This window comes from Aedes albopictus, chromosome 1, assembly GCF_035046485.1.
Source record: "Aedes albopictus strain Foshan chromosome 1, AalbF5, whole genome shotgun sequence".
Lineage (NCBI taxonomy): Eukaryota > Metazoa > Arthropoda > Insecta > Diptera > Culicidae > Aedes > Aedes albopictus.
In genome coordinates this window covers 296,166,230-296,186,913 of record NC_085136.1, presented here as the reverse complement: position 1 = coordinate 296,186,913, position 20,684 = coordinate 296,166,230, and the positions used below count along the sequence as shown (strand labels likewise).

Here is a 20,684-nt window from a genome sequence, read left to right as displayed (position 1 = left end):
GCATATTATGGGTTACCGCTCGCCGATGTCCAAGTATCCGGGTTCATTTGAGCCATGGGCTCAGAAGATTGCCAGTGTCAGCTGCTCTCAGGGGGAAAGAGCAACTGACGAAAGTGCCGGGGCTGGGATCGAACCCATGACCATCTGCTTATAAAGCAAACGTGTAGCCACTACGCCACGGGCTCAGGCATGAGAAGTAATTTGTTGCTCTAGTAACAAACAACCCCGGCCAAAACAGTTTGCGGGTTGAAGCACTTTCCGTAATTTAAAATTCATAACATTTTCGGTTATAACGAAATGGCGTTCACATTGCAGGCCAACTTTTTTCCTGATTATATTTCCATCGCCCACCACAACACATGTGATCGTCCATATCACCGTTAGCTACCAACCAACAACAAACCCAGAGTAAAATTTAAGAAAGGTGCGTTCCACCGGTCACGCTTTAATTCCCGCACATTTCTCCAACAATCGAATGCACAGTAGGTACTAACACTCACTGGCTGTTTGCTATCAACAACGCGCTTCCCCCTTGGCCATTGGGCATAAATCTTCCAACACGCCGCAGCCGCCCGACTTCCAGCCGCCGCTCCCTTTCTAGTGGACCCAGTAACTCAATCAAGGTGTCCGACAAGAGCAACACAATCTACGCAGACCAGCTGATCGAATTCGCCCACATTAGGGTGAATTTGTTATATGTGAAACTTATTATTTCCTGAAATGTTAGTTACAAGATTTTTAACTTTGGACTAGTTAGTTTATCTCACTTTTTGTGAGTTTGATGGGAGTCTTCCGCATGAAGGTCACTTCGTCTAACCATCACACCAGGTACGCACCAGAATATGAAAGGATACTTTAGGGGAATTGCTAAAGTTTGACTAGGGAAGTTCCACCCTAGTATACACCTACACCCCTTCAGTATCAGCAAACTCATCTCTCTTCGGCGCGTCGGGCGCGTCACACTACTCCTTCAAGAGGAAATATGATCAAAACGCTGCTGCTGTTGCTGTTTTCCGTCGCTAAACTATACCCTATAGTGATAAGCCGACAGCAAAGGAAATTGGATTTTCCGCGCTTTCCTGATTCGTCTCGGCGGAGCATCATCTGGCTGCTGCTGCTGCTGCTGCTGTTGGAAGCCGATAGCAGTCGGTCGGATTGAACGAACAATATTGTGAAATCGAGTGGGAAAATGCCTCAGGTGTGTTAATATGAGCTTTTCATCAACCAATATGTGTGACGGTGAAGGTGTGTCTAGGTACATGTCTGTGTCTGTCACGTTACCCCGAAACAACCAATCAATTTTGATGGGGGTGGGTGGGGGGTGAATTGGTGTGTATCGAAGCTTGGAACCAGTTTTCTTCCTCCTTGGGATGGATATTGATAAGTGGTATCAGGGCGTGAAATTGCTTCAAAAAGTAATATTAAATTTTCAATCCATGGTGTTCTGTTTTCGGGAGGAAGATACTACGAGCGCTGGAATGGTGGTTCGACAAAAATGCTGATCAATTGAGGCAGGACAATCTTTCTAATTAAAAAGTTTGACATTGAAATGGAGTCGCTTGAAATGGAGGGGGAAAAACTTGACATCCCGGAGTTCATTCACAGTTTGTTTAACTCAATGCCATTGAAGATCTGAATGAGACAGTATATATCAAAAAGAATGAACCGCTATTGATGACTAACAATTAAAAGTTCGGTGAAATAATTTGCTACGGTTGTCATTTGTTTGAGAAAACTTGTGACATTTCAAAGTCAGCCAATAAAATTCCGAGAAAAGAACTCAAGGAATTGATTTCTAGGAAGATCTTCTAACTTCTATCTTCTATCTTCTATCTTCTATCTTCTATCTTCTATCTTCTATCTTCTATCTTCTATCTTCTATCTTCTATCTTCTATCTTCTATCTTCTATCTTCTATCTTCTATTTTCTATCTTCTATCTTCTATCTTCTATCTTCTATCTTCTATCTTCTATCTTCTATCTTCTATCTTCTATCTTCTATCTTCTATCTTCTATCTTCTATCTTCTATCTTCTATCTTCTATCTTCTATCTCTTCTATCTTGTATCTTCTATCTTCTATCTTCTATCTTCTATCTTCTATCTTCTATCTTCTATCTTCTATCTTCTATCTTCTATCTTCTATTTTCTATTTTCTATTTTCTATCTTCTATCTTCTATCTTCTATCTTCTATCTTCTATCTTCTATCTTCTATCTTCTATCTTCTATCTTCTATCTTCTATCTTCTATCTTCTATCTTCTATCTTCTATCTTCTATCTTCTATCTTCTATCTTCTATCTTCTATCTTCTATCTTCTATCTTCTATCTTCTATCTTCTATCTTCTATCTTCTATCTTCTATCTTCTATCTTCTATCTTCTATCTTCTATCTTCTATCTTCTATCTTCTATCTTCTATCTTCTATCTTCTATCTTCTATCTTCTATCTTCTATCTTCTATCTTCTATCTTCTATCTTCTATCTTCTATCTTCTATCTTCTATCTTCTATCTTCTATCTTCTATCTTCTATCTTCTATCTTCTATCTTCTATCTTCTATCTTCTATCTTCTATCTTCTATCTTCTATCTTCTATCTTCTATCTTCTATCTTCTATCTTCTATCTTCTATCTTCTATCTTCTATCTTCTATCGTCTATCTTCTATCTTCTATCTTCTATCTTCTATCTTCTATCTTCTATCTTCTATCTTCTATCTTCTATCTTCTATCTTCTATCTTCTATCTTCTATCTTCTATCTTCTATCTTCTATCTTCTATCTTCTATTTTCTATTTTCTATTTTCTATTTTCTATCTTCTATCTTCTATCTTCTACCTTCTATCTTCTATCTTGGAACGTCTATCTTCTATCTTCTATCTTCTATCACAGACAAACAGACGTAACACTTCGATCATTTTTCAAATCAAATCATAGTCACGTAAACATATTCGCCCAATGCTAAAAGGACTTAGTTTGGCCGACCATCAACTAGGTGGCGGTAGTGGGCAAACGTCAAACTCAAGCAAAAACGATGCGAGCGCCACGGGTGGTCAGTTGGGCAATTATCAAACATTTAAATAGACCGTTAAATCGGTGTACGAAGCAAAATATCAGAGTGTTACGTCTGTTTGTCTGTGCTTCTATCTTCTATCTTCTATCTTCTAACTTCTATCTTCTAACATCTATCTTCTATCTTCTATCTTCTATCTTCTATCTTCGATCTTCTATCTTATATCTTCTATCTTCTATCTTCTATCTTCTATCTTCTATCTTCTATCTTCTATCTTCTATCTTCTATCTTCTATCTTCTATCTTCTATCTTCTATCTTCTATCTTCTATCTTCTATCTTCTATCTTCTATCTTCTATCTTCTATCTTCTATCTTCTATCTTCTATCTTCTATCTTCTATCTTCTATCTTCTATCTTCTATCTTCTATCTTCTATCTTCTATCTTCTATCTTCTATCTTCTATCTTCTATCTTCTATCTTCTATCTTCTATCTTCTATCTTCTATCTTCTATCTTCTATCTTCTATCTTCTATCTTCTATCTTCTATCTTCTATCTTCTATCTTCTATCTTCTATCTTCTATCTTCTATCTTCTATCTTCTATCTTCTATCTTCTATCTTCTATCTTCTATCTTCTATCTTCTATCTTCTATCTTCTATCTTCTATCTTCTATCTTCTAACTTCCTTTTCATTTCTACCAGTTGCGTTACTGTTTCACTCGCTTAAAAAGCATGAATCACGAAAGCTTCCAAAAATCCGGATGACATGGATCAGCTATTTTACTGACCTTAAACCCAATTAGGATTATTTGCTATCATAACAGTACGCTGTATGATTACGCAAAAATACAAGAACAACAACCTGCGGAGCAGCCAGCAACCCAAAATGGAATCGTCATCGTGATAATGACGAGGGGAATATTTTTTCCTCCCCGAGAGGCGATGGGCGATCATCAAATCACAGAAAGAAAAAAGAAAAGGGTCGACAGTAATTGAGGTTGCTGGCTTTTGGTTATGATGACGGAACGAGAGTGGATGGAAAGTGGTCCGGTTAGGGGGCTTATAAAAGGGCCCGGATGGACGAGCCTCCAAAGGGGGTTTCGAGTTCAGTTGAATAATGTTGTGACTTTTGATTGATAGCAGCGATGATTTGAATGGACAGATGGTCGTTTGTAATGAAGAACAAAAAGGGGCATAAAGGGTTTGAAGCTCTTGAAAAATTAAGAGAAAACTTCGAAGGGTTTTTCATTTGCTCCAAAATGTGTTTGAAATGTTTACCATTAGAAGAAAGAAGAGTTCTTTCTTGAACCATTTCATTACATTGCATCCATTACTTTAATCGAATCAGAGCAAATCCTAGGAAAAATTCAAGAGCATAACAAATCTTACCAAGCGGAGTTGCTTATCCGTGATTAAAAAGATTACATGAAATAGCATAGAGTATCAATGAATTAGACATGGGACTACACAGATAAAAGAAACCAAATTTCTGCGACCTGTCTTGTCCAATAAACTTCACAGAATATCACGTAAACTTCCGTTGCGTGACAAATAATTGCTCAGAATAATTACATGATATATAACACAAATTTACATGAAATATAATGGAAACCGTCATAGCTGGAAGTTTGCTTGACTGGAATGAAGTTTACATGACGTGTAATCTTCATTTGTTTTGTCTGTGTGGCTTACCATACTCACATGGGCACATTTTGATGTTAGGGGGAAGGGAACAAAACTGAATACTCAATAACCTCTCAATAGTGATAAAGTAATACGACATGCACTATATATAGGACACGGTATACATATACCACAATCAGAGAGTAAAAATTTCGAAGATTGAAAGTGAAGATTGACATTCTCATTTTTACATTCGTGTTTGACCACATTCATTGTCAGCTGAATGCCTTTCTTTTTTCATTCAATTCGCTGTCACGAATATTTTTTCACACGTCGTAAAATGTCAAAACTCTTGGTCTAAGACCATAGTCACTGATTTGGTCCTCTTATGGACCACAGAGGCCACTTATTGGCCCATCGGAAGATCCGGAACATCCGTAAAAATGGCCATCTGATTAAAATTCCTCTAGAGCTATGCGATTTTTTCCAATACAATCAAAATTCTTGGTCTAAAACCAGAGTAATTTCTTGATGAATTTCCGAAACAATTTCTAAATGGATCCCCTAATGAATTTCTAAAATTCCCAGACAAATTTCTGGAGGAATGGCTGGAGGAATGGCTGGAGGAATTTCTTGAAGAATTTCTGGCGAATTTTTCGAAAGAATTTTTGGAGAAATTCTTGAAGAAGTTCTGGAGGAATTCCCGAAGAAACGTCTGGAGGAATTCACGTAAGAATTTCAAGAGGAATATCCGAAAAAACTTCTAAAGAAATTTCTGGAGGAATTCACAGAGATATTTCTGAAGAAATTTCCAGAGGAACTTCTGGAGAAATTCCCGAAGTAATTTCTGGAATTATTCCCACAGGAATTTCTTGAGGAATTCAATAAGAAATTCACGAGGGAATTTTTGGAGGAATATCCGGAGAAATTTCTGGAGGAATTCCTAAAGAACTTTCTCGATTCCCTGAAGATTTTCTGGAAAAATTCTGAATTAATTGCAGGAATGATTTCAGGAAGAAGTCTTCGTGAAATTTCTGGAAAAATTACCGGAGGAGTTCTGGAGTTTCTGGAGGAACTTCGGAGTTTCTGGAGGAGTTCCCAGAACAAATTCTGGTGGAATTCTCAGAGGATTTTTTTTGGGGGAATTCCTAGAAGAATTCCCGGAGGAATTTCAGGATAATTTCCCGGAAGAGTTTATGGAGAATTTTTCTGGAAGAATCTCTGTACGAATTTTCGTCAGAATTAATAGACGAGTTTCCGGAAGAAATTTTGGATTAATTCCTCGAAGGATTTTTGGAGGTTTTTTTTTGCAGAATTCCTTTATGAATTTCAGGAGAAATTCGTTGATGAATTTCAGGAGCATTTTCCGTAGGAATGCAGTAAAGATTTTCTGGAGGAATGTGTATGGAAATTTTGACCCACAGAATGAGTAAGCTTTCTCTAAACTTACTGAAATTTCGATTTTTGGAAGCACTTCTCAAGGAATTTCATAAGAATAATTCACAATAAATTTGGAATCCCTGGTGGAATAATGAGGGATATCGGAACGAATTTTATGTAGAGATTTCAGGCAGGAATATCTAGAAAACTTATACAAGCCCCCCGGAACATGATCTGCCGAAGCAATGAAAAATATCTGGGAAAGATTTTCTCGAGGAAATGTGTTGCGCACACGGCCAATGGATGAACTTACGCGGGTTACTCTGCTCTTCCTGTTGGCAAAACACAAGCTGCACAGTGCATGCACTTTGGTTCATAACCATTGACTATGGTATTGCATCAAGAATTTTGATTGTATTGGAAAAAATCGCATAGCTCTGGAGAAATTTTCATGAAACAAACATTTTACGGATGTTCCGGATCTTCCGGTGGGCCAATAAGTGGCCACTTCGGTCCACAATCCAATTATTGACTACGGTCTTAGTCCAAGAGTTTTGATTGTATGGAAAAAAAAATCGCATAATTCTAGATGATTTTTCATAATAAGAAATTTTTTACGGATGTTCCGGATCTTCTGGTGGCCAATAAGTGACCACATTGATCAATATAAATATTCAATCATTGACTACGGTCTTAGACCAAAAATTTCGATTGTTTTGGAAAAAATCGCATAGCTCTAGAAAATATTTCATGAAATGACAATTTCTGCACGCAGAAAAAAATATTTTAAACTCAAAAATAAAGTGCTTTGAATCAAAGAAAATAAACCATTGAACCACGGCTTAATACCATTTTGCTTTGAATCAAATGCATTTGGTATTTGTTCCAAAGCATTATTTTCATTGTTTTAACAATCAAGCCTCTGGCACTGATTGTAGTTTCAAATACTTGTTGACTTTGATTCTATCACATCATTGCTTTGAAAGCAAGTAATTTTGCAATTTCAAAGACTATATTTTTTTGGTACAAATATTCATGGACTTAGATTCAAAAACAAAATATTTTTGTTTGAAAGTAGAAGCGAAATAAAAAAGGCGAGCGAGAATCGAACACGGATACTGCTATAATATGCGAGTTATCGTTCACGACCAGATCTGCTCTGGATAATCTGAAGGTAAAACTGAATCACCTTGCTCATTATGATTGGCATTATGAATTCTCCAATATTGAAAACAAAGAAATATTTTGTTTGATTCAACAAACCTCGCGACTTTGAAACAAAGTCTCTTTAAATTTGATTCTAATACGTATTATTTTTCTGCGTGTACGGATGTTTCGGATCTTCCAAAGGGTTAAAAAGTGGCCACTTTGGTCCTTAAGAGTATCTAATCATCGACTATGGTCTTAGACCAAGAATTTTGATTGTATTGGAAAAAAAAATCGCAAATTTCTAGAGGAATTTTCATCAAATAACCATTTTTATGGATGTTTCGGATCTTCCAAAGGGTTAAAAAGTGGCCACTTTGGTCCTTAAGAGTATCTAATCATCGACTATGGTCTTAGACCAAGAATTTTGATTGTATTGAAAAAAAAAAATCGCAAATTTCTAGAGGAATTTTCATCAAATAACCATTTTTATGGATGTTTCGGATCTTCCGATGGGACAAAAAGTGGCCACTTTGGTCCATAAGAGGAACGAATCATTGACTATGGTCTTAGACCAAGAATTTTGATTGAACTGGAAAAAATCGCATAGCTCTAGAGGAATTTTCATCAAATGGCCATTTTTACGGATGTTCCGGATGTTCCGGTGGGCCAATAAGTGGCCACTGTGGTCCATTAGAGGAACGAATCGTTGACTATGGTCTTAGACCAAGAATTTTGAATGTATTGGAAAAAATCGTATAGCTCTAGAAGAATCTTCATCAAATGGCCATTTTTACGGATGTTCCGGATCTTCCGGTGGGCCAATAAGTGGCCACTGTGGTCCATAAGAGGAACGAATCATTGACTATGGTTTTAGACCAAGAATTTTGATTGAATTGGAAAAAATCGTGGGCCTGGTACTCTTACATCGAAACCAAATGGTCCCCAACAATGTTGGACACTGTCATGCAACTAAATTATACTTCTCCGGTGGGATTTTGGATGCTGGTTATCGAAATTACTGAAAACCCTGAAGGATTTGCTCAAATTAGCTGAAGAATAGGAAAAAAAACACAGACCTATTTGCCTCCCCCGAAAGGGGGGAGGGGTTTCGCGGGGCGGCACCGAAAGTAAAAGTTAGTACAACTCTCTCTCTCTCTTCTTGGCGTAACGTCCTCATTGGGACAAAGCCTGCTTCTCAGCTTAGTGTTCTATGAGCACTTCCACAGTTATTAACTGAGAGCTTCCTCTGCCAATGATCATTTTGCATGTGTATATCGTGTGGCAGGCACGAAGATACTCTATGCCCAAGGAAGTCAAGGAAATTTCCTTTACGAAAAGATCCTGAACCGACCGGGAATCGAACCCGTCACCCTCAGCATGGTCATGCTGAATACCCGTGCGTTTACCGCCTCGGCTATATGGGCCCTGGTTAGTACAACTATTCCCCTTGAATAAAAGTCCAAGTTTTTGAAAATCGGTCAATGCACTGCTGAGAACGAGCAGTTTGAAAATTTTTGGTTCGTCCTGGTACTTTACGGGTTAACAGACGGACAATCCGATTTAATGGACAAATAGAGAACATAATTAATATCCTAATAAACTACTATACACAAGTTTTGAGGTGATTGGAAGTATAATCAGGAGTTACGGTCCAGTTTTATTTCTCAGTGAAAATTGTCAGTGACAGAAAAATGAATGAATAGGTGAAAAATATCATTCACCAAAATGAATTTTATTTTGATCCCTCAGTTGAGAATTTTCAAAAATCACGTTGTATTTCACTCATTGAAAATGAAAATTTTAAACTCTGACCACAATAGATCAAATATTGTTTGCAGTGGGTATGCCCCGGAAAGAGAGAAAAAAGGGTTCCTGGCGGAGCCTGGTAAACTGGAAAAATTCGTGGATTTATTACTGATGGACTTTCTGAATAAATCCATAGGCCATAATCCAAAGCCATAACAAACACTGCATTGGAGGCTATACCAGAAGTAGCAAAGAAGAAAAAAATCTAGGGTAACGGAACCCATCTTAAGCGAATTTCTCCGAATGTCAGCTTACCTACAACGAAGCCAGGAAGCACTATTTGACGCTGATCGAAGCATGACAACTGTTGGTGCAGCAGAGGACGGGAACGAACCAACTCCCACCCTGAGGGAAGTTAAGGATGCCATCCACCAGCTCAAAAACAAAAAGCGGCTGGTAAGGACGGTATCGCAGCAGAACTCTTCAAGATGGGCCCGGAAAAGTTGGCCACCTGTCTGCACCAGTTAGTAGTCAAGATCTGGGAAACCGAACAGCTACCGGAGGAGTGGAAGGAAGGGATAATCTGTCCCATCCACAAGAAAGGCGACAAGTTAATGTGTGAGAACTTTCGAGCGATCACCGTTTTGAATGCTGCCTACAAAGTACTATCCCAGATCATCTTCCGTCGTCTCTCACCTAAAGTAAATGAGTTCGTGGGAAGTTACCGAGCCGGTTTCATCGACGGCCGATAGACAACGGACCAGATATTCACCGTACGGCAAATCCTCCAGAAATGCCGTATATACCAGGTCCCAACGCACCACCTGTTCATCGACTTCAAAGCGGCATACGACAGTATCGACCGCACAGAGCCACGGAAATCATGGATGGAAGCTGACTAGACTGATAAGAGCAACGATGGACGGTGTGCAGAACAGCGTAAGGATTTCGGGTGAACTATCCAGTTCATTTGAATCTCGACGGGGACTACGACAAGGTGATGGACTTTCCTGCCTACTATTCAACATCGCCCTGGAAGGTGTTATGCGACGAGCCGGGCTCAACAGCCGGGGTACGATCTTCACGAAATCCATCCAATTTGTCTGTTTTGCGGATGACATGGATATTATTGCTAGAACATTTGGAACGGTGGCAGCAAAGGTCGGACTGGTGGTGAATGCGGCTAAGACAAAGTACATGCTGGTAGGTGGGACTGAGCGAGACAGGACAAGCCTTGGCAGCAATGTTACGATACACGGGGATACTTTCGAGGTGGTAGAAAAATTCGTCTACTTCGGTTCCTTGCTAACGGCTGACAATAACGTGAGCCGTGAAATACGAAGGCGCATCATCAGTGGAAGTCGTGCCTACTATGGGCTCCAGAAGAAACTGCGGTCAATAAAGATTCACCCCCGCACCAAATGTACCATGTATAAGACGTTAATAAGACCGGTGGTTCTCTACGGACACGAGACATGGACGATGCTCGAGAAGGACCTGCAAGCACTCGGAGTTTTCGAGCGACGGGTGCTTTGGACGATCTTCGGCGGCGTGCAGGAGAACGGTGTGTGGCGGAGAATGATGAACCACGAGCTCGCTGCACTTTACGGCGAACCCAGCATCCAGAAAGTGGCCAAAGCCGGAAGGATACGATGGGCAGGGCATGTTGCAAGAATGCCGGACAACAACCCTGCAAAGTTGGTGTTTGCTAACCATCCGGTTGGTACAAGAAGGCGTGGAGCGCAGAGAGCACGATGGGCGGACCAGGTCGAGCGTGATCTGGCGAGTGTTGGGCGTGACCGACGTTGGAGAGCTGCAGCTGCAAATCGAGTATTATGGCGGCAAATTGTTGATTCAGTATTATCATGAATTTGATGTTAACTAAATAAATGAAACGAAGCATGACAACAAGACGAACGGACGCACTATGTGCCTGGAATGTAAATTTTTGCAAAATAATGAACATAGGAGCGTAGGATGAAGAAAGGTACACATACCGTAGCTAGATATTGGTTCAAGAGGTTAAATAAGGTTGTAGGGTTCATACTATCATTCATTTGTATTATTTGTGTTATGTAGGTAACTCAGTGGGTAAGGAGTGTCAATTGAGTTGTTAGGCATCACCGTTTAGTGTGTGACAGGAGGAGAGAGTGTTTTTGGGAGAGAATGGAGCCGGAACCGGGAACGGTGCGTGTAGTCGGTGAGCTGGGAATCGGGTTAGTTTTGCCGCTGCGGATGACCTTCCCGACTGGGACCCTACAAAGGTAAGCCCTCAAGTATACAGGGTCAAATTCAGAAACAACATCTGTTTGAAACTAATGAAAATTCGACCGAGTCAAACAAGATGTTTGAGCATTGGTATCTTTTTGGACATGACCCTGTGTACTAGTATCCTAATCTATGGCGACTTGCCGTGATGGGGCACGCTATGTCTGAACTAGCAGATGATAAAAATCGAATGTACATCGGGTTTCTTTCCACGAAATGTCAGAGTTCATGCTACATTATCATATGCAGAAAGTTTTAAAATATTTCTTCGGGGAAATTTTGATTTCTCTACCTTTTAAGCTATTTTTTTTTTATAAATATTTGCATGAAAGTCTCATTTTCGGCCAACTTCTCTCCCATACAAAATGTATGAAAAAAATTTTAACCGATACAATATTTTGAAACCGTCTGGAAATGAAAATATAGCTTAAGTACTGATGTTTGGTGGAAAGAAATCCGATGTTCATTCATTTTTGTAATCTGCTGGTTCAGACATAGCGCGTGGGGGTGGCAGTCAAAAGTATAAACGCAGTGTGAGTACAACCTAACAATGTTTCATCAAATGTCGTCCCAGTTCATCGGACGTCAAAAATACATGGTAAACAAAAACAAAACAGCTAATAAAGCGGCGTCGGTGGTGTAGTGGTCAGAGTTGCTCTTTGTCACTATAGTAATGGTAGGCAGACAGCCGATTTTGATAGGCTGACCGGCTGGCCGCGATTCAACTCAGCGTGTGCTCTGTTGAGTCACCGTCACTTTTTTTTTCTAATCACAACTGGACTGATAGCGATGGCGGGTAGATATCACTGATAGGCCATCTTTAAAATTCGTTTCAAAATCAAAATAAATTTTTATATTGATGAAATTTGAATATGTGATACAGAATAACAAGTTTTGTATGTTAGTCATGAAACATTTTGAGTTTTAGCTTATCAAAATATCAGTTCAGTTGCTATGATAGTGCTCTGGAGTGTTGGTCAGTATCAAGCCGTTGCCGGTCACTATCATTTTGATATTGATCGGCCTACAGTGATAGTGACGGTGGTGCAAAATCAGTAGTCAACTGACATGACTGATATTTCGCAGCTCTGGTAGTGATAAGCGTGGTTACATCTCACCCCAGTCGGTCTAGATTCAATCCTAGTCGACGCCGTTGGTATTTCTAAGACAAAAATATCTGACCACGCCTTCTCTCGGATAGGAAGTAAAGCCGTACACGCTAAAACCATTCAGCACCCAAAATGTGTAAGACCTACTCATAAGTGCATAATTTCCAGACCACACCAAAAATGTGTAACAGCTACACATTCACAAAAACAGCTCGTACCCTTTTCTAGATACGAAATGTCGATATTTTTTGTTGACTAAGGTCACTAGCAGGGATGGCATGCTCCTCAGTGTTTTAATATGAAAATGAGCTGCACTGTGCACATTTCCAGTGTGAAATGCCATCCATGATCACAAGTAAACCTAGCTAGATTGCCGTACAAATTTGTTTTTGCGAATTTCAAATGTGAGAAAGGGAGTAGATGTGAAAATATAGTCAATTATTCTTCTACTTGGCGCAACGACCCCACGGGGGCAAATTCTGCTTCTTAGCTTAGTGTTCTATAAGTACTTCCACAGTTTTGACCAGAGAACTTCCTCTGCCAATGACAATTTTGCATGTGTATATTGTGTAGCAGGCACGAAGATACTCTACTAGGAAATACACGAAGTCCAGGAAATTTCCATTACAAAAAGTTCCTGGACCGACCGGGAATCGAACCCCTCACTCCCAGCATGGGCGCTGTCTATAAACTACGTAGACTCAATTTTGGCAATTTCAGAGCTCCCTCTCCCCCCTCGTAGAATTTGGCCAGAACTCCCCTCCCCCCTCAAAGTCTACGTAATTTATGGACAGGCCCATGGTTATGCTGGATACTCACAACTATATTGGCCTCTTGAATCGGGTCACCTCTGTGTTATAATACAGTTAATACATCACAAACATTATTCATGTTTTGACCATGTATTATGAATAGGGTTAATATATGTTGGAAACTAAAACCAGCAAAAATTCAAGACCAATTTATAATGTTTCCGTTTTTATGGGTCAAATAGTGCTCTTTTTGATGATACTTTCATTGTCGACCAGTGGCATTGAAAGTTCAGTTCTTATGGCAAAACTTCAACCAAATTAAAATTTCCATTCCTTTCTACCCATCAACTGCTTTCAAATGCGTTCACAACTAATAGTCCATTTAATTTACCTGAATATTCATAAAATGATGGGGCTCTCGCGTGGTGAAATCTCAGCAACGTAAAATATTGACGCACGTAAACGTTATATCCAAGACACAGTGTTGACTCGTATTTCTATCGATCCGTTCCAGACTCACAAACACACTTTTGCGCGCCAGGCTTTTGTAACATTCACCCGAACTTCCCAGCCAGCGGCGGTGGCGTTGTTACCGTGTATTTTCGTTTCGCACCTTTGCAAAAAACTGAAATTTCTCCTGTGCAAAACACTGCCGCGCTCCTTTCACTCGAAAACCGGCTGTCTGGCTGCCCCCTAAGTATTTAGCGCGCCTGTGCGATCGTCGCCGTCGTCGTCGTCTTTTTCTATATCCTCTTGGTTGTGCAACTCCCACCGAATCCGGGGTTAATCATCCTCGTTTCACTTGACTCATCAACGACACGGCACACTATCACTTTGAGTAATCTTCAATTTGGGGGATTTTCTTCTCACGAACCGTAATAATCCACTCGGAAACTTCCCCAAATCATTCGATCGAAAGTCACGTAGTCACTTCCGGTTCCTCAAAATCTCCAAGAAACCACGCAAACTGCAATACCCGAGGGGAGCTGTTTACCCACATTCACGGATGGCTGGATCACTGCGCGTGGGTTGGGATGGACGAGAGGGAAGTCCTACTTGTGCGATGACTTCAATGGCCCGGAACGGCGACCACCATCTGGATCGGAATCACGTATCACCACCACGGACTGACTGTACTACACTCGAATGCGCGCAAGAACAACGGGGAAAGGCGCACAGCTGAACGGATCACGCGCGTCGTCGTTGGTCACCACCGTAAACCGTATTCGTTGTCGTCGTCTTCCAAGATCGTGTGCTTCTTCGTTCGATTTCACCAACCGAATAACTGCAGCGCGGCCAGAGACCCTCGTTGGAGCGCACGGCTACGGCCTGAGTAGGCCTACAACCAAATCGGGGAACGATGAACGAACGAACCAAACGCCGATTGCGACGACGACGTGATCTTCGTCGTGCCGAAAGAAAGCAGTGAAATTTCCATAGGCGCTACTGGTTTGGGGGGTCTCGCAATGGGAGCCTCGTGGATCGCGGGCTGGACGTGAGAGAAATGTGTGTGAGAGAGAACCTGGTTAACTGATGGTCGAACGTTTTAAAACAATCATCATTAACAACATTGGCGTGTAAGCGCTGCTGCTGCGAAAGGGTTGCCACTGATGATGATTGCAGCGATCGCTATGGTCGGGAGAGAAATGGAAGAGAAATAAACACGAGGAGAGACGATCAGCTGAGCATACAGTGCTTTTAATTACGGTTGGTGGTTGCGGTTAGTGCGGCCGTGATCGCTGGGTTGTTGTAGTTTGGCATTCGTTGAGGAATCGCTGGAAGTAATTTCTCCCCGGTCGGATGTTAGGAGCGGCAGCCATAGGTGGCATGCGTTGACGGCGAGAGTTCAATGTCACACTTGGAGGAGGCTTGTTAAATAGCGGAACGGTATACTGGGAGATTAGATAAAAGCGGCTGATTATAAAATAGTTATGTATGACTGGAAAATAGAATAACATTGTTTATCAGAAGAGCTACAGAAATGCGAGCAAACCCGTCACGGATATGAGGTGTCATAAGATCGGCTTCAGTGACGCGTTCTTTGGGAGTTTTTGAGGTTAGGCCAGTCCCATGGAACTGAATAGACTCCGGTTGTGCTAATCTTCGCCAGAGAGAGCGCTTTGCCCGTTCCGACCAGCATCAGTAGCTCGTGAGACTACGTAGTGCCAGGGAGTATCTTGGGCTAAATGTCCGAATCCAATTAATGATCTAAAGTAGTCCACCCTAGGAGACCACTGCGACCTTTCGCTGCTGCTATAACCCATGAACAAGTGGAAGGTCGAGGGAATCACCCAGTCCCTTGACTTTTCCAGATCCCAGAGACGATAAATAGTGGGAAAGACAAGGTTAGATCAATCGTTATCGCCTCCAGAAGATGAAAGTTCATTAACATTAAAGGCAAAAACCACCTATCAGCAATGTTAAGTCTGATAGGTTTTTGGAGGCTCTGTAACTCTCCTTCAAACCTCACTTTACTCGAGCAATGCAACCCGAGCAGAGGGGAATATCAAACTAATAACTATCAAATCACATTATTTGTTTTTATATCTTGTTTTGTTATTATTAACTTATCAAGGCATAAGTTTTCCATAACATGTTTTGTTTGACAATCTTATTTTGTTATGATCAAGCTATTGATATACACCCATAAAATAGTATTTAAATCATATGTTTTGTTATGGAACAAATTTTATTATTATACTATTGAAAGTGTACAAATATTTAATAAACAATAGCACAACAATAAAAAGGTTTTGAAATTGAAACTACATCATTCAAGATTTTGTTTACAACCCATTGTTTACAGCATACCGTGTGTATGATCTAATTAGTTCCTCTAATTAGGACTGAACGAGCATTTTAGTTTATTATTTTATAAACACTTCGATAATTATGACCTGTTTTATGTTCCTGTTTTAGTATTTAGTTACGTACACTGTAGTGCATGATTGATCGGACGAATGCCGATTTTCATACAAAATGGCCATGTTTAAGATGCTGTAACTATGGTTTGCTTTGATGGATTGAGCTGAATTTTTGACACGGAACTACTAATATGCAGAATTTTACGTATACAAAGTACAAAATGTTTTCGTTCACATGCCTGGGCGTGACAAGGCGTTGAAAAATGTGCAAAAGTGATCGGACAGCGGTATCCCTTTGATTTACACGCGTGCCGCTGTCCGAACTTTTACTATGTGACATCAAACTAATCATAACTAATTTTGCTTTCGGATTGTTATCAATAACATTCAAATAACAACATTTGTTATTGAAACATTTCCTAAATTCATTGTTATTATGTTGTTATCGAACTAACAAAACATGTTATTAAATTGGTCTTCCAGAAACATTTTTTTGTTATGATTTTTGTTATTTTGCCGCTTATGACAGCTAAGTTTATAACATAATTTGTTATGTTAATAACATGAAAATAACTTATTTCATTACTCAGTTATTTTGCCAAAATAACACATTTTCTTATGCTGTTGTTATTCCCTTCTGCTCGGGAATTCCCGGCTAGAAACTACTCTCAGGGCAAACTCAGGGTTAGAACGATAAATGGGCACTTACCTTTTTCTAAATAGACCTCACAATATGCTCTCATATGAATAAAACAGTTTCATACGAAGTTTGAGTTCATTATTTGTTGATATTTTTAGCAAATTCCAATCATAAAAGAAAACATGCATGGGTTACACAAGATTACAATATCGTTGGCTAGCATGGTGCGGCCGTCGGTCGGGTGGGCGCCTTGTTGAGCAGAAGTTGCGGACTGACTGAGGCTTCGGTCAGACAGCGATGACGAAAAGGGGTTCTCACATACCTTGATGAGCGACTCGCCGGTCGCTGCTGGTGGTGGTAAGGGTCCTCGGGCTTGAGCGCCGATCAACTACCGGACAGGGCGTGCGTGGGCGGGTGGTGGAGGAGAGTGGGGTCGGCTTCCTTCGTGGTGGTGGACGTGGTCGGGGAATAGTTTGTCGTGGTGGTGGATTCGTTCCCGGTGTCTTCCTGGTGTACGTAATCTTCATCGATCGTGATGACGTGATCGACAAGGTATCGTCATCCACATCGGATGATCGATCGACGAGAAGCGGGATCGTTTGGTGACGTACGATCGAAGCGAACTTGAGCGGACACTAGATTCTTTACAGGGTGCACTGACTAGAGTGGGGTCTATGAGAGGAAGTCCCTATTCTCACTTTGATTCGGGCATGCGACTAGCTATAGGACCTCTAGCGAGGCGACACCTGGTGGACCGGTCCTAATAGCCGCGCTTTTTGTCCAATGGACACACTATAGGGCAAACTTCCAGACCTTCAACACTCTCACAAAAATCCAGGCTTTCACTGCACTCCCGAAACTCGCCCGAATGTAACGTTTTTTGGTTAATCGAAACCGCACTCAAGTTTAACCGCGTTCCCGTCACACTAGTGTCGTATTTGGTAAAAGAGGCCGAACCACCTGGCTCCACCTTCTTATATATCCCTGGCTCTGCTTCTATCCACCGGAACTCTCACTCTCTGGCCCAGAACGCACAGAATCGCCCAAAAACGCACTCCACGTTCCAATGCATCCATCTACCCGTGGACGCCAAGTTTCGTTGGTATGCAAAAGCTCCTCATACGAATTCAGCAATGAAGTTTGTATTGACGGTTATTAATTCTACCCTAGCTTTTTTATTATTTTTGAGAGTGATGCTGGCGCTTTGGATTAGTGAAATTGCTAGCTAAATTTGAGCAGAAACTAAAAGTTTATTTTACATGGGGCATACAACGCCCTCTTTTATGGCAACCTTTTAATTTTTGCTGTGTAGGTTAGTTAATTCAGTTCAATTATACAATTCAATTTTTGTTATAGTTTGCCCGTACAGTTTAATTCAATTACATTTAATTTTGATCACTCTCACTTCCATGACCGATTTTCTAGCCAGAAATAGGCTAAGCACCCTAAACCAGATGGCGGGCTACAACTCTAGTCCCTGGCTCTGGTTGCTCAGCCTGATTGCGACAACACTCGCTGACGCTAGATAATCGACCATGGGACTCAATCGAGAAAAGGATTGTAAAAAGGAAATGAAAAAAAAAACAAAACAATTTCTTTTTATTTTTTTTTTAGTTTGGGCCTAGTTAGAAAAATTGGAACCCGCTGGTTACAGTTCTCAGAACAGAACTATCATGACATCTAAATGAGTTATTTTAGTTTTGTGAGGATTTCAACGCCATCTTCGAGCCTATTCGACTTATACATGATGCTTGGGCTCTGACTAACCGACATCCAGGACTATGACAAGGGTCAAATTTATCTTTTCTGACTATACCTAAATGTACAATGCACATGAACGGAACTTTTTTTTTATTGAATGAGGAAATCTGCTGATCAGATATGCAAGATGTGATTCCTCGGTTTATGTGGGGATCGACCCACTAAACCCACACTTATTATCTCTCTTCCTTACCGTCGCGGTATGTGCGTTAAGGATGACTTCGAGAACGACGGGACCGTACATGAGTACTTTCTATAAGTAAACGTTTCACCAGCTACCGCCTTAAGTTGTCGTCTCTGCCTTGCAAGCTTGAGATTCAAGCTCCCGGATGAGAAGGGGACCCAACTCAACTTGCTGTTGGTCGGCCCGCCATTTTCTCTATGGTTTAACTACGACTCGGGAGACCGTGGAAGTAACGGAATCCCACTTGTCCGCCCCCCTTTGACATCCTTTCAATAATGTTGTCTGGAGTGGCATCCCTACCACATATCTCATACTCGACCTTTGCTCCACGAAGCGAGAGCATTCAAAGAGCACATGTTCCGCGGTTGGCACGGTAAAGGCTGGGTATGCTGCGCAATTCAGATCCCATTGTGATCCTCTAGCCTCTGCCCAACAACTCCTATCTCTACCTAAACGCGGTACCAGCCGAAAACTATGAGCAACCATAGGGAAGATCGGGTAACCAATCCTGGTGGGAACTTTGGTCGTAGGCTGACAGGGAAGGGGGGGGGGGGGGGGTTTGCTTCGGCAAACCTGAGCGTCTGTTCTCCAGGAGGAGCGGCTCACAACAGCGTCTGATCCCCATGTTAGGGGCGGCTGATCTACGTCCGAGTGCCAGGGAAGGACTCTAAGCTCAATTGTGCACTATGGTTCTCCGGAAAGTAGGGGGTTGGTGTCAGGCCCTACGAGCCAGCCGTAAAAAACCATTGTAGCGGAAAATCAGCAACAGAATAATACGAACCGAGACCAACGGCAACGACCCCAGCGAACAAAAAGGACTTGCGATTGGAAACTCGGTACGTGGAACTGCCAATCTCTGAACTTCATTGGGAGCACTCGCATACTCACCGATCTACTGAAGGACCGCGGGTTCGGCATCGTAACGCTGCAGGAGTGTGTTTGACAGGATCCATGGTGCGAACGTTTAGAGGTAATCATACCATCTACCAGAGTTGCGGCAACACACGTGAGTTGGGAACAACTTTCATCGTGATGGGTGATATGCAGAGGCGCGTGATCGGTTGGTGGCCAATCGACGAAAGAATGTGCAGGTTGAGGATCAAGGGCCGATTCTTCAACTTCAGCATAATAAACGTGCACAGCCCACACTCCGAAAGCATTGATGATGACAAGGACGCATTTTACGCGCAGCCCGAACGTGAGTACGATCGCTGCCCAAGCCACGACGTCAAGATCATCATGGGGGATTTGAACGCTCAGGTAGGCCAGGAGGAGGAATTCAGACCGACGATTGGTAAGTTCAGCGCCCACCAGCTGACGAACGAAAATGGCCTACGACTCATTGACTTCGCCGCCTCCAAAAATATGGCCATACGTAGCACCTTTTTCCAACACAGCAGAGAGTTTTTTTTGGAGCAGAGCAGAGCAGAGCAGAGTTTTTTTGGAGATCACCACAGCAGACAGAATCTCAAATCGACCACGTTCTGATTGACGGACGGCACTTCTCCGACATTATCGACGTCAGGAGCTATCGTGGCGCCAACATCGACTCCGACCACTATCTGGTGATGGTCAAACTGCGCCCAACGCTCTCCGTCATCAACAATGTACGATACCGGCGACCGCCACGATACAACCTAGAGCGACTGAATGTCGCCTCAGCATACGCGCAGATCTCGAGGCCGCGTTGCCAGACGAGGGCGAGCTCGATGAGGCCCCTCTAGAGGACTGCTGGAGTACAGTGAAAGCAGTCAACGACGCAGCGGAGAGCACCATCGGGTACCTACGTGGAACGGAATCGACGGAACGAATGGTTCGACGAAGAGTGCAGAACGGTTTTGGAGGAGAAGAACTCAGCGAGGGCGGTAATGCTGCAGTAAGGGACTCGACAGAACGTGGAACGTTACAAACAGAAGCGGAAACAGCAGACCCGCCTCTTTCGGGAGAAAAAGCGCCGCCTGGAAGAAGCGGAGTGAGAAGAAATGGAACTGCTGTGCCGTTCCCAAGAAACACGGAAGTTCTACCAGAAGCTCAACGCATCCCGCAACGGCTTCGTGCCGCGAGCCGAAATATGCAGGGATAAAGACGGAGGCTTCTTGACGGACGGACGTGAGGTGATCGAAAGGTGGAAGCAGCACTTCGATCAGCACCTGAACGGCGTGGAGAACGTAGGCACGGGAGCCCACGGCAACGGAAGGAACGACG

At 42.0% G+C, this 20,684-nt stretch overlaps 1 protein-coding gene across 1 annotated transcript in view; it reads right to left on the bottom strand.

The window, feature by feature from the left end:
* The window catches only part of LOC109414776 (uncharacterized), a 188,522-nt gene extending 174,156 nt beyond the window's left edge, over positions 1-14,366 (bottom strand). Inside the window, exon 1 of the mRNA XM_062847031.1 lies at positions 13,422-14,366. The gene's annotated coding sequence lies outside the window, so the exon portion shown is untranslated. The remainder of the gene's footprint in view (positions 1-13,421) is intronic.
* Positions 14,367-20,684: the final 6,318 nt, after the last annotated feature.